General features: G+C 46.0%; 1 protein-coding gene across 1 annotated transcript in view; it reads right to left on the reverse strand.

Annotated features, from left to right (window-relative positions):
• LOC122920366 (phospholipase A and acyltransferase 2-like) overlaps positions 1–22,345 on the reverse strand; it is a 187,163-nt gene extending 164,818 nt beyond the window's left edge. The window contains exon 1 of the mRNA XM_044269807.1: positions 22,327–22,345. The gene's annotated coding sequence lies outside the window, so the exon portion shown is untranslated. The remainder of the gene's footprint in view (positions 1–22,326) is intronic.
• Between the last annotated feature and the right edge of the window lie 2,018 nt (positions 22,346–24,363).

Below are 24,363 nucleotides of genomic sequence, written 5' to 3' on the forward strand. Positions count from 1 at the left end.
ATTTTTTTATTACACTGAAATATTATTAATAAATATATATATTGTACACAACTGTCTTCCTTTTGTCTTCAACTTAGCGCAGATCCTAGGTCTCGTTAGCTCTTGTTTTATTTGTGGAAATAAGTCGAAATCTCCTCTATTATAGATTCTAGCTTGATTTTCCATAAATAAATGTAACTGTTTTTCAGAGCAGTATAAATATTCTGACAGATACACTTCTGATTTTGGCTCACAATCACTGACTAAACTAATTGCTTAAACACTGACGTCTGAATAAGATGTTATCTTACTGAACGGAATATGTCACAGTCTGCACAAGAACAAGTAGGGATTGCTCTCCTCTGAGAATCTGACTGGCATAATTTGCTCTGTGTGCTTCTGCCACTGGAACTATTGTCAAATAGCTGATTGGTGGGGGTGCGGGGTGTCGGATCCCTGCCAATCAGCTAGTGATGGCCTAACTGGACATAGTCTAAAAGATTGGCCCCCTTACCCATTACTTGCTGGGATATTCAGATATTTCATTTTCCAAATACATTTTATTAGCTATAATGGCTCGTTTTGTCTGGGGAGCAATCATCAGGGGAAATAAAATGGCTGCTGTCCTATTAGTACACACAAAACCTGTTCTAATCCTCAGGATAGGTCATCCATATCTGATGAAATAATACCTGAAATAAACACCTGAAATACTAGTCCAAACTCTGTGTCAAGGCATCTCTACAAAGTTCTTTTCAACTATGTCTCTGAGCTGAGTGATAACATGAAATGCTAGGCAGAAATCCATGTTAGTGCATCTCTACAAAGTTGAAATGTATCTTTTTTGGGTTGATGTTTAGGAAAATGGCATATTAGTATGCAGGGCCGTCAGCACCCGGCATACCTGGGCAATTGCTGAGGCCCACTGCTCCTGGGGGGGGCCCACTGTGCCCGTTCACTCCTGCAAGCTGGCTGTTCCGAATTCTAGGGAAGCTTACCCCAGCAATGCAGACAATTTTTGCGGAGTGCACTGCTCGGGTTGGCAGCCCCAGGACTCAGAACAGAGTAAATGGTGTTTCCTAGTGGGCTAAAGGACCTTCCTGATGTCATCTGCCCATGTGACCAGTGGGGGAGGAGCCTGAGGAGCAGAGAGCTGTGTTCCTGTATGGCAGGCATGTCCAAACTGCGGCCCTCCAGCTGTTGCAAAACTACAACTCCCAGCATGCCTGGATAGCTTACAGCTATTAGGGCATGCTGGGAGTTGTAGTTTTGCAACAGCTGGGGGGCCGCAGTTTGGACATGCCTGCCGTATGGAGAGGAGCCAGGCTGGATTGTGGTGAGGTCTAGCTGTGTGTGTCCCTGTGTATGTCTGTGTGTCCTTGTGTGTGTGTCTGTCCCTGTGTGTATTTGACTGTCCCTGTGTAGGTGTGTCTGTCCCCACCACATTATCAGCTCTAGTGCTATCTGTGGTTTTACATAGGACTGCAGGTAACACTACCACATTATCAGCTCTTGTGTTATCTGTGGTTTTACATAGGACTGCATGTAACATTACTCAATTTTCTGTACTCAGCCATCACTGTGTTATCTGTGCTGTTACATAGGACTGCAGGGGACATCTACTATATTATCTGTACTCAATGTATCACTGTGTAAGGGGGCCCACTGAGACTTTATCGCCCAAGGGCCCACATGAACCTGGGGCCGGCCCTGTTAGTGTGTCCTACAATACACAGGGTAGTGGATGATTATATATCTCAGTGATAATGTGAAATACTAGGCAGAAATTCTGGTTGGTGCATCTCTACACAGTTGAAATATAATTATTTTTTTTGCTTGAAGTTTGGGAAAATAGTATATACGTGTCTTACAATACACAGGATAGAAAACGGTTTACATCTCTGAGTGATAACGTGAAAAACTAGGCCAAAATCCATGTTGGTGCATCTCCAGGCACTTCAGGTGTTAGTGTGGTGGGGGGGGGGGGGGGCCCCCAATAACTGCATAGCAAGTTGACAACTTAGTTTTACACTAGAGAATATTTTTTTCTGAATCTGCCTATTTTTTAAATAAATTCTTTATTTTTCATTTTTATATAGTCAAGTAACAAATATGCATTAGTATGACAGATAAATGCATGCAATTATGACATAAGCTTCACAGGTCATACAGTAGCAGACAATGAAAGTTGTTCAAGTACATACATGGGTCTAAATAATTGACAAATCAATTTGGCTACTTTCAATAATCAAGTAGATGGAGGAGAGCGTGGGTACTCTTTTCCTCAGAGCATCCATAGCACTCCCTATTCAAGCCATGTACGGAGCATAAAATAATAACTGAAGACAATGAAAGAAAAAAAAAAAGAAAGGGAGGGAAGGAAGGAAGAATAAGAATTACGAATAAGAATAGGAAGAAGAGGGATAGAAGGGGGGGGGGGGGGTGTAGCTCATAAATATCGTAGTCCCAGGTCCCCAGGTTGTTGTATCTGTTTAGTCAGGGTTCACCTACGCCAGAGATCTCCAAGGGTTCCATATCTTTACAAATTTATCATGTGTCCTGTCAATCCAGCTAGACATTTCTTCAAATCTACAGATTTGAGTCACCTTAGCTATCATTTCATGTATGGAGGGGGGGTTAGCATCAAGCCAATGTAGAGGGATTAATGCTTTAGCTGCCGCTATGATATGTGAGATCAGATTCTTTTTAGAAGGGGAGTATTGAGGTGTTGGAAGCGCAAGTGCTACTATTTCTAATGTAAGTTTAAAACAAGGAGTTGTAAGTTTCCGAATCAATGCTTCTATTTCCCTCCAATAGGGCTTGATCTGCGGGCAGTTCCACCAGATGTGCGATAGGGAGCCTACACCATCTCCGCACCTCCAGCATTCTCTGGTAGACTGCCAGGCCTCATTTGTATAGAAAGTCAGGAGCTTTATACCACCTTGATAGGAGTTTGAAATTATTCTCCTGTAGGCGGGTGCAGCGGGAAAAACCATGTGAACCTCTTAGTATCTGCTTCACTTCAGTATCAGTTAGCACCCTATCCAACTCTTTCTCCTATTCCCTGATGTACACAGGCCTCAGCGATTCACCCTCGCCTCCCACCATCGGGTAGAGCTTCGACACTTTCTTAGCAGCAGAGAGTGGTGACAAGATTAGTTTCTCAAACTCGGTCAAGGACCTTTGGAGAAGGAACTTCACTGTCAACTCCCCACACACAGCTTTAATATGAGGCTTTGCTAGGAAAAAACTAGGGGATTCAGTGATCGAGCGCGGGAGTGCTTTTAAAATGGAGGCTTCCACATTTGGGGTGATTTCACCCAGCTTTACCGATGTTAGGGAGTTCCACAGATGTAGTTTGTCTAAATTGTCATGATTTAGGAGGTCTGTTAATAGGCTCACTGGCAGCAGAGGAGATGGGTCAGGAGCTAATTTTCTTCTCATTTCTCTCCAAATCTCACCAGGACCGCGCATTAATGGGTCCATAGTTTTGTCATTATGAATGCTCCTATCTGGGAGCCATAAGTGTTTCTGAAAATACTTCCCTACGCTGTGACTACAAATGGCTTGGACATCTGGTCATCTTTTTGGGTCTACCATTTCAAGCCATCTATTAAGCTGTATCGCTTTATAATATCTGGAAACATCCGGCAGAACTAGTCCTCCTTTCTCTTTACTTCTAATTAAGATTTCGTGAGATATCCTAGGTTTGATTCTGCATATTTTAACGCCCAAAAGACATTAGGTGTTAGACCCAAATCAGTTCGTGGCACCGATACTGCATTACTAGCACAGTTAATTGTCAGTAGCAGTGTCTTCAATGTGTTTGTGGAAAAGACATCATATTAAGCCTCCTGTCTTAAAGTTCCAAAAAACAAGTTTGCAAACCGTTCCATACTTTGTGTGACTGTGTACATTTAGGCCAAACATGGTCAAGGATAAGGAAGGGTTCCAAACGAAAGACCCATGTCCAGAATGTGGGTAGTACCATAGAAGGACCAGCTATCCAGCTAGAGGTAGTAGTAGTAGCATGCCTACTTTTGCAAGGACAGTCCCTCTTTTTGACCCAAGTCCCTTGGTCCCTCCTTTTGACCTGTGAAATAACTCTGCATTAATACATTTAGTAAATTGCTCCTTACTAAACTATCTGTATGATTTCTACCTGTATATTAGACCTCAAATTTAGGTGCAATATGCACCTTAAAATATCTATAATCAAAGGATTTATATGCTAATATTTAAAGGGATATTGAAGCGCAAGCAAAAAAAAACTGCCGGGTGCAGCACTTGCTGTTAAAAAATAAATAAAATGTAATCATCTCATTGATCCCAGCCTCTGCAGTTCTTATGACGTGAGGTCTCTGGTGCACCTCACTTCCTGCTACTCTCTTAAAATGGCTGTGAATGCTGCTCAGTAGGTTGCTGGCTTCAACAATGACCTACCTGCCAGTAATTGGGTCTTTCGCAAGTGTCCCTCTTTGACTATCCTAAAATTTGGGGGTATGGTTGTAGTAGTAGTAGGCCACAGTTGTCCCTGGCTTTGAAAAGGTGCAACATTATCATTGAGGAGAAAGAGGAAGAGGTTGTCGATTGGATGGTTCACTCCTCCTCTCAGTTGAAGCAGGATGATGTGAAAGTGACTTCTGAGTGTGACACCATACCGTGGAGCCAGGGCTCACAGTGTTCGTCTCAGAAGTCCTCTCAGTCTTCCCTGCACCTTCCAGAAGGACGCCTTCCTTTTTTCTAAGAAGTGGCAAGAAAACTCCCACCACTACAGCAGATAGTGAAGAGATTCTCCCTGCTGACGACTTGTGTAAATGCAGTCAGCATTAGTACTGCCCTGAGGAGGAGGTTCAGGAAGAGGCTGCAGACCCTATGCTGTATTACTGGTTGTAGTTGTGGCACCAATAGCCACGGAATTGGAGGTGGGGCAGCGACAGTAGTAGTCGGGGCAAATGCAGAGCAGGGGAGAGGGGCCCATGAGGACACCATATCTCACAGTCTTATAAGCGGCAGGGAGGGTGAGGACTCTCATGACGATTGTGTATGGACATGACCTGGAAGCTACATTGGGGTGCTGAGGAGTAGGCAACATCGGAGGAGGGAGGTGGCGGCAGCCAATAAAGAGCAGAGGCGACATACTCCCCAAGAAACATCCAGGGTCATATCTGCTTTGGGAACTGGTGATGCTACTGACACTGTGGGTGGGTTATGCCCAATACATGTCAGAGCCAAGCTAGGCTCGGCTGTCTCTAGCTCTGCTGTCTGACAGTTTTTCTCTACAATGCTGGAAGACAGAAGCATTGTCTTGTGCAAGATGTTCAAGAACAAAATAAGATGTGTGCAGGTAAACGCAAACGTAGGCACCGCATCAGCCCATCCCTTGGGCAAGTCAAAGTGGCAGCCAGCTTCTGCAATAGGAGTTCTCCTTCTCCCAGTCCCCCTTGCGGCACTCAGGCTGCATCCTAGGCAGTATAGTGTCTTTCACATTGTCATCATTCCTTTCTGCTTCTCTTGCTCAGATTTCTCTTCCTCCACTCCATCATCAGCCATTGGTAACGGAATGCATGGCCAGGAAACAACTGTACACACCCAGCAATCCTCTGGTGTGCAAGCTTAATTCCCACCTGATCGAGTTTCTGGCGGTGTAATGGCTGCTGTACCATTTAGTCGAGTCGGCTGCCTTTCGGGGGCTAATGGCGTGCGCTCAACAGTTGCTGGAAGATACCTAGCTGCTATTATTTTTCCCAAAAAGCTATACCTGCATTGTACTCTCACATGATGAACGTGGCCCGCTCTCAGCGATTCTTGTTGTGCGGCAAGGTTCATGCCATTGACACCTGTAGCAGCTCTTACGGGCAGAGACAGTATATGTCAAATATTTTTTGCGACGAGGCAGCACCCCAGCAGCAAGGCAAGGTGCTTTTGACCCTCTCAAGATTGTATCGGCCTTGCTCCCACACAAGCCACTTATCCACCTCCTCCTCCATGGACACTCTTGTCCTCAACAGCAGCAGGGCACAGCGTTGCTCACACTCCCTATCACGTGTCAAGTGTTGCCACGCCGTATTGGACCTGATTGGCCTGGGCAAGAATAGCCACACAGGTGAGCAGTTGCTGAAGTGCATCAAGCAGCAAACATCCCTCTGGCTGTCACCCCACTGACTCCAACTGTGCAAGGTAGTCAGCGACAATGGGAGCAACATCGTGGCCACCCTGAACCTGGGGGAAATAACACATGGTCCCTGCATAGAGCACGTTTTCAACCTAGTCGTGCAACTTTTTTTTTTAAAGTACACTGGCTTACACAAGGTGCTGGCAATGTCCAGACTGGACTACCAACATGTTCTGCACGGCTACGGCCTACCTAGACTAGAGGGTGTTATATACCAATTTCCAGGGCAATTGGAGCTAATTTGGCTCGGTCCAAACTGAACTTTTTGAAGAATTAAGCGAGCCTGAAAGTAACCTCAGGTTCACTCATCTCTAGTAAATAAAATTATAATAATCTGGTCTTGCACTACATTCATAAAAATTGGATTTTTGTACTTACAGAAAAATCCCTTTCTTGTCCAGTGCATTGGGGGACACAGCACCATGGGTATATGCCCAGGTGCCACTAGGAGGCTGACACTAGAAACAAAAAGTGTTGGCTCCACCCAGGTGGGCTATACCCTCATCACAGCCACTAGGCTAATCAGTTTGTACCAATAGCAGTAGGAGAGAGGAAATCCCAAATGCAAGAAAAAATCTAAGGGAAACACCGATCTCCACCCAAGGCTGGGGGGAAAGAAAAATATGGAGGATAGGAAGCAGGGCAAGATGTCCTGCACAGGAATAGAGGTGAACAAATGCACACTGGAGAGCCAGAGGAAGGGACTTGAAGAACCCGGGCTCCCCATTAATAAAACAGGAGTGCATCACCATCAGAAGGTGTCTGTTGGCAGTGACCTACAAGTCAAAGAAAATTGATATTCGTGTATAATCACTCACAAGTCATAAAAATCGGTAATTAGTGATCTAGATTATTTAATACTTAACTTTTACTTTTTCATATAAAATAGATGGGATATATATATATATATATATATATATACAGTCGAGGTACGAGGATATGCGATCATCTACCATTGGGATTTTCGCATAGGCTGAGCAGTTAGGGAGAGAGCCAGGTCTGATGCAGGGCTCTCCCTTTTGTTCCTTAGTTTTAGATCCAGTCAGTCGGATCTTCATTTTGTGTCTTCTAGTTTCCTGTACACCTTCCGTGACATTATAAACCGCCAAAACCGTCTCAAGCATGGATCTGGTTTCACTTTTGACTGAACGCATGCAGGGTCTTTCATTGGATGTAGCAGATCTCCGTAAGACTCTTTCTCAGTTTCAAGTGACCGGTTCAGCTTGCGTTCATGGAGTTTGTTCTGAGCCTAAGATCTCGCTCCCGGATACGTTCTCCGGGGGTAGTGAGAATTTTGTTCGTTTTAGAGAGGCTTGCAAACTCCATTTTCGCCTACTTCCCCATTCCTCTGGTGATGAGGAACGGAGGGTGGGGATCATCATCTCGCTGCTCAGGGATAACGCTCAGTCCTGGGCCTTTTCGCTGCCGGTGGGGGCACGGCCCCTCCGTTCAGTGAATGAATTCTTTTTAGCCCTGGGTCAGATAAATAATGATCCGGATCGTATTGCTCTGGCTGAGTCTAGACTACGTCTTTTATGCCAGGGTAAACAATCCGCAGAGATATACTGCTCATAATTTCAGAGATAGGCAGCTGATACTGGTTGGAATGATGCTGCACTCCGAAGTCAATTTTGCCATTGTCTTTCAGAGGGATTGAAAGATGCATTTGCCTTTCATGAGAGACCTACCTCCTTGGACTCTGCCATGTCTCGGGCCGTTCGTATTGACAGGCGTCTTAGAGAGAGAGGAGAGATCACTCCTTCCTGTCATACTCAGTCCAAGGACAGTGCGGCAGTCTCATTCAGTGCAAAGGGGTCTCAGTCGCTCTCAATCCCTTCTAAGCAGGGGCCCATGCAGCTGGGTTTGCTTGCCTCTGACAATAGAGGATTCAGCTCTCATGGGAAGGTTTGTTTCTGTTGTGGAGGTATAAATCATTTGGCAAATGTTTGTCCCTCTAGGAGATTCAGGCAGTTTTTTGAGAGCAATAAAGAAACAAAAAGAAAAAAATCCTCTAAAAACGTTCCATCTGTTACTATTGGCAAGGTTGATGCGGAAATTGAAGGTTTTCCGTTTGCTTGTAGTTCCCGTTTTGTCCTACCTGCCAGGGTGGCGCTAGAGAGCGAGAACATTTTTTGTGAGATTTTTGTAGATAGTGGAGCAGCTGTCAATCTCATTGATAGTCAATTTGCTATAACTCATGGTTTCCAGGTATGCACTTTGGAAAAGGATATACCCGTTTTTGCTATTGATTCAATTCCACTTTCTCAGAAATCGTTAAAGGGCATAGTTCACAATATCCGTTTGATTGTGAGTGATACTCATGTTGAGGATGTGTCATGTTTCGTCCTTAGCGGATTGCCTACTCCTCTAGTGTTGGGGTTACCCTGGCTCACTAAACATAACCCCACCATTGATTGGCAAGCGAGGCAAATAAATGGTTGGAGTGACTTTTGCAGAGAGAATTGCCTCACGACATCTGTTTCTGAGGTTTCTACTAAGACTGTACCATCTTTTCTCTCTGAATTTTCGGATGTGTTCTCTGAGAGTGGTGTTCAGGACTTGCCCCTGCACAGGGCGTACGATTGCCCTATTAATCTCACCCCAGGCGCCAAGCTGCCTAAATCTCATTTATACAATCTCTCCCAACCTGAAAGGGTCGCTATGCGTGCTTATATCTCTGAGAGCCTGAGAAAGGGACACATACAACCCTCGAAGTCACCTGTTGCCACTGTTTTTTTCTTTGTTAAGAAAAAAGATGGTTCTTTAAGACCCTGTCTGGATTTCAGGGAGCTGAACAGTATCACAATTCGCAACCCTTATCCGCTTCCTCTGATCCCGGACCTGTTTAACCAGATTGCTGGGGCTAAAGTTTTTTCCAAGTTGGATCTAAGAGGGGCATACAACCTGGTCAGGGTCAGAGAAGAAGACGAATGGAAGACGGCCTTCAATACCCCTGAGGGCCATTTTGAGAATTTGGTTATGCCTTTTGGTTTGATGAATGCTCCAGCCGTCTTTCAGCATTTTGTGAACAGCATTTTTTATCACTTAATGGGGAAATTTGTATTAGTGTATCTAGATGACATTTTAATTTTTTCTCCTGATTTCAAAACTCATAAGGAACAGTTACGTCAGGTCTTGCTCATCCTGCGGGAGAATAAATTGTACGCTAAACTGGAAAAATGTGTGTTTGCGGTTCCAGAAATTCAATTTCTGGGGTTTCTTCTCTCCACTTCTGGTTTTCGCATGGACCCCGAGAAGGTCCGCGCTGTGCTTGAGTGGGAGCTTCCCGAGAATCAGAAGGCGCTGATGCGTTTTTTGGGTTTTGCTAATTATTACAGGAAGTTTATTTTTAATTATTCCTCTGTTGTTAAACCACTCACTGATATGACTAGAAAGGGGGTAGATTTTTCCTCCTGGTCGGTAGAGGCGCGTAAAGCCTTTTCTAATATCAAGGAGAGTTTTGCTTCCGCTCCCATCTTGGTACAACCTGATATTTCTCTACCCTTCATAGTTGAGGTTGATGCTTCTGAGGTGGGTGTGGGTGCGGTCTTGTCTCAGGGTCCCTCTCCTGCCAAATGGCGACCGTGTGCCTTTTTCTCGAAGAAACTCTCCTCCGCAGAGAGAAATTACGATGTGGGAGATAGGGAGTTGTTGGCCATCAAGTTGGCTTTTGAGGAATGGCGCCATTGGCTAGAGGGAGCCAGACACCCTATTACCGTGTTTACTGACCATAAGAATCTGGCCTACTTGGAGTCAGCCAAGCGTCTGAACCCGAGACAGGCCAGATGGTCTTTGTTCTTTTCAAGGTTTAATTTTGCTGTCACGTTCCGCCCTGGGGTTAAGAATGTGAAGGCGGATGCCCTGTCACGTTGTCTTCCGGGAGGTGGGAATTTTGAAGACCCGGGTCCCATTTTGGCTGAAGGTGTGGTGGTCTCTGCTCTTTATCCTGAATTGGAGGCAGAGGTTCAGGTAGCCCAGTCAGAGGCTCCTGATCTTTGTCCTCCTGGGAGGTTGTTTGTGCCTCTCGCTTTAAGACACAAGATTTTTAAGGAACACCACGATACTGTCCTTGCTGGGCACCCTGGGGCAAGAGCCACAGTGGATATCATCGCTCGGAGATTCTGGTGGCCGGCGCTTCGTAAGTCGGTTGAGGGTTTTGTGGAAGCCTGCGAGACCTGCGCTCGTGCCAAAGTCCCTCATTCACGGCCATCAGGTCCTCTCCTTCCCTTACCCATTCCTTCCCATCCTTGGACACATCTGTCCATGGATTTCATTACAGACCTGCCTCGTTCCTCGGGGAAGACTGTGATTCTGGTGGTGGTGGACCGTTTTAGCAAAATGGTGCTTTTCCTGGTTTGCCCAATGCTAAGACGCTGGCGCAGGCATTTATTGATCACATTGTCAAATTGCATGGTATTCCTTCAGACATAGTCTCTGATAGGGGCACACAGTTTGTCTCCAGATTCTGGAAGGCTTTCTGTTCTCGCGTGGGGGTTTCGGTTCTCATTCTCTTCTGCTTTCCACCCGCAGTCGAATGGTCAGACAGAGCGCGTCAATCAGAATCTGGAGACATATCTGCGCTGTTTTGTGGCAGAGAATCAGGAGGATTGGTGTTCTTTTTTGTCCCTTGCTGAGTTTGCTTTAAATAACCGTCGTCAGGAGTCCTCTGATAAGTCACCATTTTTTGGTGCATATGGGTTTCAACCGCAGTTTCGGACATTCTCTGGAGAGGGGTCTTCTGGTTTACCTGATGAGGACAGATTCTCCTCGTCTTTGTCATCTATTTGGCAAAAGATTCAGGATAATCTAAAGAGCATGAGTGAGAGATATAAGCGTGTGGCGGATAAGAGACGTGTGCCTGGTCCGGACCTGAATGTTGGTGATCTGGTGTGGTTGTCTACTAAGAATGTCAAATTGAAGGTTCCCTTCTGAAACTTGGGTCCTAAGTTTATTGGGCCTTACAAAATCTTGTCCGTCATCAATCCTGTTGCCTACCGTCTTGATCTTCCTCAGACTTGGAAGATCCATAATGTTTTTCATAAGTCCTTATTGAAGCCTTATGTCCAACCCATTGTATCCTCGTCTTTGCCTCCTCCTCCGATTGTGGTTGATGGTAATCTTGAATTTCAGGTCTCTAGGATTGTGGATTCTCGTGTTGTCCGCGGTTCTCTCCAGTACCTCGTTCATTGGGAGGGTTATGGTCCTGAGGAGAGGATGTGGGTCCCAGTGACGGACATTAAGGCCACTCGTCTCATCAGGGCTTTCCATAGGTCCCATCCTGAGAAGGTGGGCTCTGAGTGTCCGGAGTCCACTCGTAGAAGGAGGGGTACTGTCACCACCAGACATCTGAGAAGCTCTAACAGACGTCCTTCAGAACCTCCTCCTTGAGGTTCCTTTTGTTTTGCTTTCGTTTTCTCATCTCGTTAGCCTCTCTCAGCTGTCATGTAGTTGCACTGATTGCATCCCTTTAAATCCCTCCCCATACTGCATCACTTTGCGGTTTATATTCCTTCCTGGAGTGTGTGCATGCTGATCCTACTTCTGAGTCTTCTACAGATAAGTTTTGTTTGTTCATTTGTGTTTTCCTGTTTGCTGGATCCCAGGTGACCCTGACTCCCTCCGTATCAAGTGTAGGTTCCGGACAGGGACCCAACTAGTGGGATACCCCGTGGTTCGACCAAAGGGTTATCGTAGGGTCCTGAGGGTCGACTAGGGATAGCAAGGAACATCTTCCTGTGATTAATCTACATTATGCTGACTCTCAACCGCCGAAGTGGACCACCCTGATCATAAACATCAAAACGGAGGTGTCCGGAGTATCCACCACCTGTAGGGTAGGACACCTGGTTTTCCAGTGGTGCCGCTGCGCACCTTATGATTTGGGTGTAACTGTGCATGCTCTGTTACACGTTTTTTTGACACCCATATCATTATATGTTCTCTGTTGTTTTGTTGTGTGTCGTTGTACGTTTTGTTTATGCTGTGAAATACCTGTTTGCATTATATGTTTGTTATCAGTATATAAGGTGCCAGTATAATACCATTCCTGATACCTTATTTGTTGTGCGGTTTGGGTACCAGTATACACTCCTTTCTGTTACCCCCGGTGCTCCACATTCTTTGAATTAGTGTGGACACAGCTGTCACCGTTTTCTCATAGTCCCCTCTCGATTCGGGGAAGGGGAAAACGATATTGTGTATTCAGCTTTTTTACGCACACGTGGTGCCGGCATACATTGTTTGCCGCTACTTTGTTCTATTGTTCAGGTACTGGTGCATACCAGCTCTTGTTACCTCCTGTGTTCGACGCTGTCTGAATAAGTGTGGACACAGTTGTTATCGTTTTCATCAAGTCCCCCCCCTTATTGACTGTGGGGCTTTTGAAACGGTTTTGTGTATTCAGCTTATTGTATTTTGAGGGATATATCCCATCTATTTTATATGAAAAAGTAAAAGTTAAGTATTAAATAATCCAGATCACTAATTACCGATTTTTATGGTAGTGACCTAGCCAAACTACATAGAGAAGGATATCCTAGGAAAAGGTTCTATAAGAAGACAAATCCAACAAGAAACATATGATGGGCCCAGGGGACCAGTGAGAGAACCTGTCAGAGGAGAAAATGCCTGGGAAAGGACAGAAGTCCTCACCCAAGGAAAAAAAAACTGCTTGAGGGCAAGCTAAAGGAAGACTGTGAGAGATAGAACATCTTGTATATCCTATATCTATCTGAACCAGAGTTCAATTAGAGGTTAATAAAATGTTAGCTGGCACGCGGGGAGGGGATGGAAATCAGCTGACAACCTCCACCCCCTTCCTGTTTTATTTTTATAAATGCTAGCTTCTGCTGCGCTAAGTTCACATCCTCTTTTCTGATAAAGATGTTTCATTTATTCTGTCTTTGTGGTTTTATGTGATGCACGGCTGTTGGGCATCTACAAATAATCATGGTATAAGATTGTCTGCTAATTTACAATAAAGTAGATTACTGATTACAACCATTGTGTGTTTGTATTAGCCTTCTCTGTGCACATACGCTATTTGAATTCGGAACCCATAATCATAGCCGCTGGGGTAATTGCCCTCACAAAACTTGGCCCCCAATGTGGGGCTGGACTAATCAGCTCTCCCTCGACACCCCGATAACCATGGTCAGACAGTCAGAGGACGTACAGATCCACTTAAACCAGCGCTGCAAGTTAAGAGACTTTATCTTGCTAAAATTTGTGCCTCATCTCCTGTCTGTCCAAATCGGTGTGGAGTTAGAGTCTAAAAAGCTGACTTACAGTCCAGCCTGTTTTTGGTAAAGAACTCTAAAGAGATGATATTCCTATGATTATTGGGTAAAGACTTTTGACTATGACGTTTGAGACAGTAAACTTGGATTGTTGATATAGATATCTGTTGTCCGGTATGTTTTGCGGAAAATAACTAAGAACACCAAAAAGGGAAATCAGGAGCCCTGGAACCCCCTGAGGGGTTGAATAAGCTGAGGCTCAGTGCAGAATACCATAGGTATATAGTGGAGAAGTTCTGTGGAAAACTGAGTTGGGTTCGCTGGAAAAATAATTTTAGTCTTCTAGAGTACACTGGTACAAGTGAAGAAGCTCTAGGTAAGGACTAGGAGAAACTGACGTCAGGAAATTGTATTCTTTGGTGTTGAATGACAAAACTTGTGGACAACTGAAAGATATGGCTAATAATCTTAGTGTCCCAGAGGGTTACAAGACAGCAAAGACTCTAGTGGAAGTGTGGGAAAAGTTCAAACAAACTTATGTTGGTTGGATTAGGGATCATGGATGCAAAGGAGTTGTTGACATATGTATAAAAGTAGTTTGGGAGGTTGAAACTGGGTGTTTGAGAGAGAATGAAGCATCGGTAGCCTACATAAATGACCTCCGGGGCGTTACGAAAGGCACTTGAGGAGGGGACCGCGGCCCCATGAGAAGGTAAGCAATCTTGCCTGCCTCTAGTTGCTTTGTTTCGTTACATCACTGCTGTCTGTCTGCTGGACGATGATCATACTGTAAGTAGTAACTGGTGTTGACATTTTGGGTCTTTAGAACTTCAGACTAAGAAGGAAACTTTTACTCTATTGTGTATATTCTTCTCTGTGTTTTCTGTGGTTTGTGTTGTGTGTCAGGCGCCTCCCAGGTAGCAATTAACCAGGGCAAGAGAATTTCCCTGGCAGGAGGTTGCGCTTTGAGCGCAGGGACCGGACTGATGGAGACTATAAGAGATTTCTGCCTATGAGAGTCTGGAGGAATTGCCAGACGAGGGGGCAGAGGGTGTGGTCTGACCGGCTGTGGAAGCCGGGGAGGTGCTGCTTGTTTTAGTCTTGTTAATGTTCAAGTGGGTAAACAAGAAAACAGTGAAATGTAGCAGTTTCTTTGAAGTTGCGACTCATCAAGTCCGGTTGTGACTGCCATCCCGCTCAGGGAGTGAGGAGTGTTTGGGCTAAATAAACATGCAATAATTACTGCTGCAGAACCCATAAGAACTCGGTTTGTTGAGATAGAGAACATATGGAAACGGAGAGCTGGGTAATAGTAAGGGACACCCGTGTTGAGGTTATTATAGACCTGGTGGGTCCCCAAGGTGGTCTGTGCGTATGACCTGACTAGGTGAAGCAGAAGGACTGTCTGAGGGAGGAGTACCTAGGGTACGTTTTAACTAGGTGTACCAAAAGGATTATGATTCGAGGGAAGAGGACCTAGGGGAAGGCCGGCCGGCAAATTATGTAATTCAGGATTTGGGGTGTTAAAAATGACCTTTCATTACAATAAAAAATCTAAACTAAGTATGCTGACATGGAGAGCGGCGCCCAGGGATTTCCCTGCACTTACTATTATCCCTGGGCGCCGCTCCATTCTCACGGTATAGGCTCCGGTATCTTCAGATTTTCGGCTCAACTGGAAGGAGCCTGCTCTAGTTCTCCTGGGCGTCTCCTTCTCCCAGGCTGGAGTGCTGGCCAATTGCAGCGCTCAGCTGCGCGGGGGGGGGGGGACATACAGTTGTGCAAACACCTCATGACATCCAAGCCATTCTCACACAGGTGCAACCCAAAAAAAAAATTCTATGGCTAGACAACTCAGACTCCAATGTGCACTCCTCGTTTCTTTCAAAAGATGTATTACTCTGAATCCTGCAACTTTGTTACCAATTACAGATTCAGAAATGGGGGAGGGTAGCAAAGGTAGCCTTTTGTCTGATTTGTCTGAAGATGCTCCTGATGATTGTATACAGTTGATACAATAAGAAACTTCTGGATTTTCTCATGAAAAACCTCTTGATAACCCTGATTTTTAGTGTTTTGTAGATGGAAGCAGGAATATGGGAGAGGATGGCCGGTTCCACACTGGATATGCAGTGGTCACACAGCATGAGGTAGCCATTGCAGAACCACTCACTCCGCACATGTCTGCGCAGGAGGCAGAGCTGAAGGCACTCACTGAGGCGTGTAAATTGGCTGAGGGGAAGAAGGTGAACATCTATACAGATTCAAGGTATGGTTTTGGTATTGCACATGACTATGTGCAAGACCCATATGACGGGCTAGAGACTTTCTAACCTCTGCAGGTCAGCCCATTAAAAATAAAGACTCCGTGCTTGAACTGATAAACTCTTTACTGTTGCCAAAAGAGGTTGCTATTGTAAAGGAAAAGGCTCACACAAGGTGTACCATGGTAGAGGCGAAAGGCAGTAACAGAGCTGACAATGCAGCCAAACACGCTGCGCTCCAGCCAATAAATGCTGATGCCACCCCAGTAAGAGCCTTAAATACTGTAGATATATCTAAAGACATTTTAATTAAGTTGTTTGAACAGGCCCAACTTGAAGAGAAAGAACTGTGGAGTAAACAACGGGCTAGGCCAGATGACCAAGGAGTATGGAAAAACAAGGACAACATTTGTCCACCACGCTCTCTGTACCCAGCTATGGCCCACGGGCCCACTCACCTATTGAAAGATGCCATGGTAAGTGTGGTCAATACAGGGTGGATTGCTCCAGGGTTTTCTCTGTGCACTGAATAACCCCGGTCAAGTGATGAGGACTCCAAGCAAGCACACCCCCCAGGCCACTTTACCCGTTTCAGAGACTGCACATAGACTATATACAACTACCAAAGGTAGGAGTGTATGAATTCGTTCTCGTGTGTTAATCTCTTTTCAGGTTGGCCAGAAGCCTTCCCAATAGCTAAAGCAAATGCCAAGAATACGGCAACGAAACTGGTCAGTGAACTAATATGCAGGTATAGTGTTCCTGAAGTTATTGAGTCAGATAGAGGTTCTCATTTCACAGTTGAAGTGATGAGGGAAGTTATGCAAGCATTAGGGGTGATCCAAGATTTCCGAGTTAAGCGTTTGAATGGATAAAAGGCCATGTTGGAGATCCAGAGGCCCTGGACAGAGTGCTTGCCTCTGGCTCTATATTCAGTAAGGACTACCCCAAACAAGAGGACAGGGTTGTCCCCATTTGAGATCCTGTTTGGAAGTGCTCTCAGGTTATGGTTGTACTTTCCCCAGCAGCTGCAGATGAATAATGACCGTCTGACCAGTTACATACGGGCCCTCACAAAAAGGCTAGAATACATGCATAAACAGGTGTTTGCTTCACTTGCAGATCCTGACTCAGTAGAAGGAACTCACAACTTGCAGCCTGGAGGATAAAAAGGCATGTAAGAAAAGGACTAGTTCCAAGATTCGATGGTCCTTTTCAAGTACTGTTGACCACCCACACCGCTGTAAAGATTGAAGGAAAACCCAACTGATTACACGCTTCTCACTGCAAGAAAGTCTTGGAACCACAGGATGAAGGTCCTTCTGCTGACAGTGGCTCTGACCCTGAGGGTGTCAGCAGTGTTTTGTCCACTGAATGATGAATGGGACAATGCTTTGATACGGCACCATCAGGTGCTGTTTGAAGGAATAAATGAAATTGAAAAAGTGATAGACTGTTGGATCTGACCTAACTCTACTATCTTTTTCACAGACATGAAGCAGGTTAAGTCCAAACTAAAAACAGGGAGGTACCCTTACGTGTTGCAGGATGGGCTGAGCCCCCCTGGCTCGTGGTAAATCAGCTGACAACCCCCCCTTCCTGTTTTATTTTTATAAATGCTAGGCTTCTGCTACGATAAGTTCACATCCTCTTTTCTGATAAAGATGTTTCATTTCTGTCTTTGTGGTTTTATGTGACATGTGACGCACGGCTGTTGGGCGTCTACCAATAATCATGGTATAAGATTGTCTGCTAATTTACAATAAAGCAGATTACTGATTACAACCATTGTGTGTTTCTATGAGCCTTCTCTGTACACATACGCTATTTGAATTCGGAACCCATAATTATAGATGCTGGGGTAATTGCCCTCACAAATACCCTGAGAAATGTAGAGATAAAAATAGGAAGAGTAGGGCTCCACATGTGTGGTATTAGTTGTTTAAATGTGGGTTTAAAAGGCAATAGTATGCTTGCCAGATCGTGTTGTGAGAAGTCACAACACCTGTAGATTGCACTGCTGTTATTTTTGAAATCCTGACCAGTAGGCGGTTATCCGGGGCTGCGCCCGTGGTCCTCTGTGGTGCTTGGAGCGATCGACAGGTTAAATGGCTGATTGTAAAAAAATGGTTCAGGATCCTTTAAGGCGCTGCCTGGACTTGGATGAATAAAACATCAGGGATGATGCCAGTAATAAAGGTTGATCTTTTATTGCAGTTTAGTCATAACACTGCAATAAAAGATCAACCTTTATTACTGGCATCATCCCTGATGTGTTATTTGTCCAAGTCCAGTCAGCAACAACAATCAGCCAAGACCCTGAGGAACACCCAGTGGCAAAAAGAAGGCAATTCCGTAAGGCCTAGAAGCAAAGAAACCCAGCCAGTAAAAGGACCTGGCAAGAAAAAACACTCTGAATGGTCTCAGACCAAAGACATGCCCTTCTGTGGCAAATGCCATGTGAAGGCCCAGGAGCAGATATAAGGGTAGAGAGGAAACAGGGAGGCACAGGTTGCTAAATGCACCGAGAAAAGAAATTGCAACAGTCACCATGGGAAGAGAGCAAACCTCCTTCCACTACTACATAGGTGAGAGAAGAGAAACACCCTATGAGAAGGAGAAGGTGGGACCCCATCCTGCCCAGGAATGCAGCCACCCCCTTGGGGAAAAGGGAGTACTTGGCAATGGCTAGGATGAGGACACGTAAGGGAATGCTTCCCAGAAAAAGGGGCGAAAATCAAGCCCCAGGAAAGCAGGAAAATAATTTGTAGTTAAATGTAAGGCCAGAGGGAACCCTGACCACATGAAGGCTCAGTAAAAATGCGACCAGTCGCAGGCCCTGGAAATATGAGTGGAGAGATACTCGTCTGAGAGATATTGCGGTAGAGAAGAGAGGACTCTGAACAGCCAAAGTAAGAAGCGTTCCCATATAGTGATAGGGCAACATCCCCCTAATGGTCAATACAAAGGTAAATTACTGTTTAGAGCAGGGATCAGCAACGTTCGGCACTCCAGCTGTGGTGAAACTACAACTTCCAGCATGCACACTTGCCTGGCTGTTCTTGGAGTTCCCACAGAAATGAATGAAGCATGCTGGGAGTTGTAGTTTCACCACATCTGGAGTGCAGGAGGTTGCTGGAACTGGGACCTGAAACTGAGGAGAAAGAAAGCTTTGCTAGAATCCCAAGAGGGAAACAAACCTATGAAGACCCAGGAGAGAAAGGAACCAAACCGGGCTCAAAGAAGCAGCTATCATACAGAGCATATAGAGATGCCATGGGTAGCTGCTCCAGAGGGAACCGGACACCTAGATGGATTATAGGAGCAGGGATCCCAAGCAAGATAACTCAGTCAGAAGCCCAAGAGGGGCCCACAGGAGTGGACCACATCTGGAGAATAATAGCCAGGCTAGCAAAGGAAAATGTAATAGAGCAACCATAGAAAATAAAACATGAGCCATGGTTAACTAACCATACCAAGTGTAGTGACTGACATACTGTATACACTGCCCCAGGAGCAAGTACAGTAGCCTGGCTGTCCTCAAGAATTGCAGACACCCATATGGCAGAAAAGGATGCCGGATTCCACAGCTGAAGCCGAAAGAGGCTACACTGACATGTAGAAACCAGCTATCGGCAGAGCACAGCAAAACCCCCAAGGGGGGGGGGGGGGGGATATTGGCAGGGGCATACAAGAATGGCAAGGCCAAGTAAATGGAGTGTCTTGAAGTAGCACAACTACAGTGTGTGCAGAGTCAGGAGTCTAAGAAGACAGAGGTTAGAAAGCCTGCTCCTGACATGCAGCTTGATAGCCCTGGCTGCTAGTGATGTCCAGGAGGCTAGTGAGAAGCTCCAGCCTGCCTGAAACCAAGAGAGCCTCAGTTAGCTCTGAAGTCACCCCAGTGGCAGGACCCAACCTCCTGGGAGAAACCCACAGTCAATCCACAGGCAAGTGAGAAAGATCCAGGGAAAGATAAGTAACCCTGATGGGCAGATGCAAATAGAAAGGAAAGCAAGAATCTAATACCTGAGGAAGATAGTAACCAAGGATTTAAGCCACCCTTTAGGCATCCGGGCCTTGGGATATAAAGCCAGAGCAGGAGTTCTAGAAAGGACAGTGTACATTGATTCTGAGGAAAGGTACAACCTGCTGCTGAGTGCTTGTGAAGTTACCCTCTGCGTATCTTGCATAAATATTGCCTGCCATTCTGTGAATAAGCCTACTTGTGGACTGTGATTGAAAGACTGTATTAATACCTGCTGTACAAAGTTGGACTGTTCAGTAAAAGTAACGTTTGGTTCGCTATTCTACTTGTGTACCTCCATCATTCAACTACCAACCGGCGTGCCACCGTCCAAAGGCACTGGCGTCACGAATCCGACAGGGACCTTGCCCCAGGCACTTAAAATACCCGTAACATCCAGGGCACCCCAATCCACCATCTGGCCTGGTCCCTATATACAGAGTGTGCCCCAGAGGAACCGTGTCTACCTCTCCTTCACTGCCACGCGCCTGCCCAGGGTTCTCCAAATATAGTGAGTAACTCTCGATTGCCCATAACCGTGACCTCACTTCGCTATACCCTGCAGGTCTGGCGTGTTGCATTACTCACCTTGCTCAGTTCAAGCAGCAAGTCGCAGAGAACTGCCCAAGTTAACAACACTGGCCATGTCCAGTTGCTAGACAACCTGGCAGTGGCATACCTACCACGGATGCAGAACACAGAACATCGATGGGGCCCATAGAAGAGGGGGCTTGGCACTGAACTGCTTCGCCTGCCTCAAATACACAGCTTTTATTTTCCAGCCGCCTCTAGGGGGAGCTCAGTGCACAGAAATGATTTACAACTTCCATTACATAATTCCATGGCTATACTACATTTTTAATTTTATTTCAAGACACGGAGGCTCCTATTGCTGTAATTTTCTTTACTGACATCCACAGCAGCAAAGAAAAAACATCATGAGATTAGCATATCACCATGGCAATAGGGCCTATTATAGCCTTATAGCCCCTATATAGTGTCCATGCAATAGGAAATCCTCCTCTTTCTTTGCTGCTGCCCAGGGCTGTCTTTACCAAGGGGCAAAAGGGGCAGCTGCCCTGGGCCCAGTTGCTCCTGGGGGGCCCAAGGCAGCTGCCTCTTGAGCCCTGCTAGCTACTTCCCCGGGTGTCAAGCTGTCTGTGTACTTTAAAGGGATTCTGTCACCTCCCCTAAGGCAAAAAACGATTTAAAACCAGCCATGCAGCACAGCTTACCTGGATTAGGCTGTGCTGTTCAATCTTGAAATCCGTCCAGCAGTTAGTTCAAAAAACGAGTTTGATCAATGAGGAAATGCGTCCTGAAGGTGCCCAGAGGGGCGTTTTTTTCTTCTGAGAGAGCCCAGTCCCGCCCCTTTTTCAGTGCCCAGCCCGCCTTCCTTTTACTTCCTAACTGCCGCCTCCAGCCTGCCACAGCCTCCCCTTCCTCTCCTCCCCCTCCCTCTTGCCGAACGAAGTCTCGCACAGGCGCAGTACCCACTGAGGGCTGCGCCTGTGCGATCATCAGGAGACTGAGGGCGGCAGCTTCATCTTCGTCACTGGGCATGCGCCGAGCCCAGTGACGTCCGATGCTCGCTCTTCCCTGCTGACTGAGGGAAGAGCGAGCATCGGACGTCACTGGGCTCGGCGCATGCCCAGTGACGAAGATGAAGCTGCCGCCCTCAGTCTCCTGATGATCGCACAGGCGCAGCCCTCAGTGGGTACTGCGCCTGTGCGAGACTTCGTTCGGCAAGAGGGAGGGGGAGGAGAGGAAGGGGAGGCTGTGGCAGGCTGGAGGCGGCAGTTAGGAAGTAAAAGGAAGGCGGGCTGGGCACTGAAAAAGGGGCGGGACTGGGCTCTCTCAGAAGAAAAAAACGCCCCTCTGGGCACCTTCAGGACGCATTTCCTCATTGATCAAACTCGTTTTTTGAACTAACTGCTGGACGGATTTCAAGATTGAACAGCACAGCCTAATCCAGGTAAGCTGTGCTGCATGGCTGGTTTTAAATCGTTTTTTGCCTTAGGGGAGGTGACAGAATCCCTTTAACGTTGTGATCTAGGACCTTAGATGACATCATCACCATGTGACCAGTAACCTAGCAATTACTGGTCACATGGCTATGAGGTCATCACAGGTCCTACTGAGTGTTGCAGAAGTTAAAGGGGTTGGCCACTCTCCATGTATTTTCAGCAACTGTGTGGGAGGCAGGGAAAAAATACATTTCCTAATATATGTCTTTAAGTAGATATGCCTATCTTTTAAACAATCTGAAGCCACACACAATGAGCCTCGCTCTGATGTGCAGCCAGTCCGTCCATGGCTGCACGAGACATGGAGAAGATTTGTGCATGGCTGCTGTGTAAATGCGCATGCCCAGTCAGCCCCTGCCACAGGCGTGCTTCCTGCTCCTACTCTGTTTGTGTCAGACTTCTGAGCGGGTTCCAGGCAGATCCCCTGTGAGGTAACTGTACACTGTGCAAGTACCATCCTACCTACAGCAGCCCCGGACCGTAGGTGTAACCAGCTTGTCACTACTACAGCAGCCCTCAATGTGCCTCCTTATTTTATTCTTAGCTAAACTCCAGACACCAAACGGACTAAGGGGTTAAAAACTCCAATGAAGAAACAGACAGTCAATGAGTCACTCACCAGCGGGAAATGAAGTGTCGGAAGATAGAGAGATCAGGCTGTTTGCAGAGCAGGTCACCACTGATAGAGGGGGGAGAGTGTCTGTCAGTGCTGGAGGTACATGTGCTGTGGACATGCTGAGGTGGGGTGTTCTGTCAGAAAACCTGATTCCCTTATCCTGGCATTGTAATATTGTATGGGGGGGGGGGGGGGACTGTGTAATATTGTGTGCAGGGGGGCTTAGTAATATTGTATGGGGGGGGGGGGACTGTGTAATATTGTGTGCAGGGGGGCTTAGTAATATTGTATGGGGGGGGATGTGTAATATTGTGTGCAGGGGGGCTTAGTAATATTGTATGGGGGGACTGTGTAATATTGTGTGCAGGGGGGCTTAGTAATATTGTATGGGGGGGACTGTGTAATATTATGTGCAGGGGGCTTAGTAATATTGTATGGGGGGGGGGACTGTGTAATATTGTGTGCAGGGGGGCTTAGTAATATTGTATGGGGGGGACTGTGTAATATTGTGTGCAGGGGGGCTTAGTAATATTGTATGGGGGGGGACTGTGTAATATTGTGTGCAGGAGGGTGCTGAGTAATATTGTATGGGGGGACTGTGTAATATTGTGTGCAGGAGGGGGCTTCATAATATTGTATGGGGGGGGACTGTGTAATATTGTGTGCAGGAGGGTGCTGAGTAATATTGTATGGGGGGGGACTGTGTAATATTGTGTGCAGGAGGGGACTGTGTAATATTGTGTGCAGGAGGGGGCTGAGTAATATTGTGTGCAGGAGGGGGCTGAGTAATATTGTGTGCAGGAGGGGGCTGAGTAATATTGTATGGGGGGACTGTGTAATATTGTGTGCAGGAGGGGGCTGAGTAATATTGTATGGGGGGGGACTGTGTAATATTGTGTGCAGGAGGGGGCTGAGTAATATTGTGTGCAGGAGGGGGCTGAGTAATATTGTATGGGGGGGGACTGTGTAATATTGTGTGCAGGAGGGGGCTGAGTAATATTGTGTGCAGGAGGGGGCTGAGTAATATTGTGTGCAGGAGGGGGCTGAGTAATATTGTGTGCAGGGGGGGCTGAGTAATATTGTGTGCAGGGGGGGCTGAGTAATATTGTGTGCAGGAGGGGGCTGAGTAATATTTTGTGTAATTTTGTATGCAGGGGGGGGCGTGCAGTGTGATTTTTGTATGCGGGGGGTGGTGTGCAGTGTGATTTTTGTATTCCGGATGCTATCTGGGGAGGCCACGTTGTATGTGACATGTTTTACTGAATAGAACAGGTTTTCTGTATGTTCTCCGGACCCGATATTTATTCTTATATATTTTCTACTGTACAAGTCAAAGTGAAAGCTGCCCTTTTGACTCTTTTTAATAAAAACTTATTGTTGAAACAACAATTTTTTCTCTATTTTTGTTCATTTATTTTTATTTTTTTTCAGTTCTTCTGTGTTCTAGGCGTTTGTAGCTGTGCATAGAGATGGACGCTGGCATCTATAATGGTCAGTGTTGAGCGAAGCGAGCTTCAGATGCTTCATCCTAAGTTTCTTCGTTCAAAACGTCGGAGTAATACTGTACAGTGATTTGTCTCCATACAGTATTGGAATGTATGGGCCGTGAGGAGCCAAAGTAAGTTATTCACGAAGTTGCGCGAGACTTTATTGAATAACTCAGGTAGGTGATTTTTAAAGTTGAAAAACACTTTAAAACTATAAACTGAACTCTGTTTCGGTCCAGTCTAGTATTTCTGAACCGAAGTCGAGTTCAGTTTCAAGTTTTAAAGTGTTTTTCCACTTTAAAAATCAACTACCTGAGTTATTCAATAAAGTCTCGCGCAACTTTGCGAATAACTTACTTTGGCTCCTCGGAGCCCATACATTCTAATACTGTACGGAGACGAATCACTGTACAGTATTATTCCTAAGTTTAGAACAAAGCGACTTCGGATGAAGCCTCCAACGCTCACTGCCCTCAACACCAACAATGGCCTAACAGACACGCACATTACACCGCCCCGCGGATCTGTGAGGAGCAGCGTTTACTGCTACAAG

Source organism: Bufo gargarizans, chromosome 10, assembly GCF_014858855.1.
Source record: "Bufo gargarizans isolate SCDJY-AF-19 chromosome 10, ASM1485885v1, whole genome shotgun sequence".
In the NCBI taxonomy this organism is placed as follows: domain Eukaryota; kingdom Metazoa; phylum Chordata; class Amphibia; order Anura; family Bufonidae; genus Bufo; species Bufo gargarizans.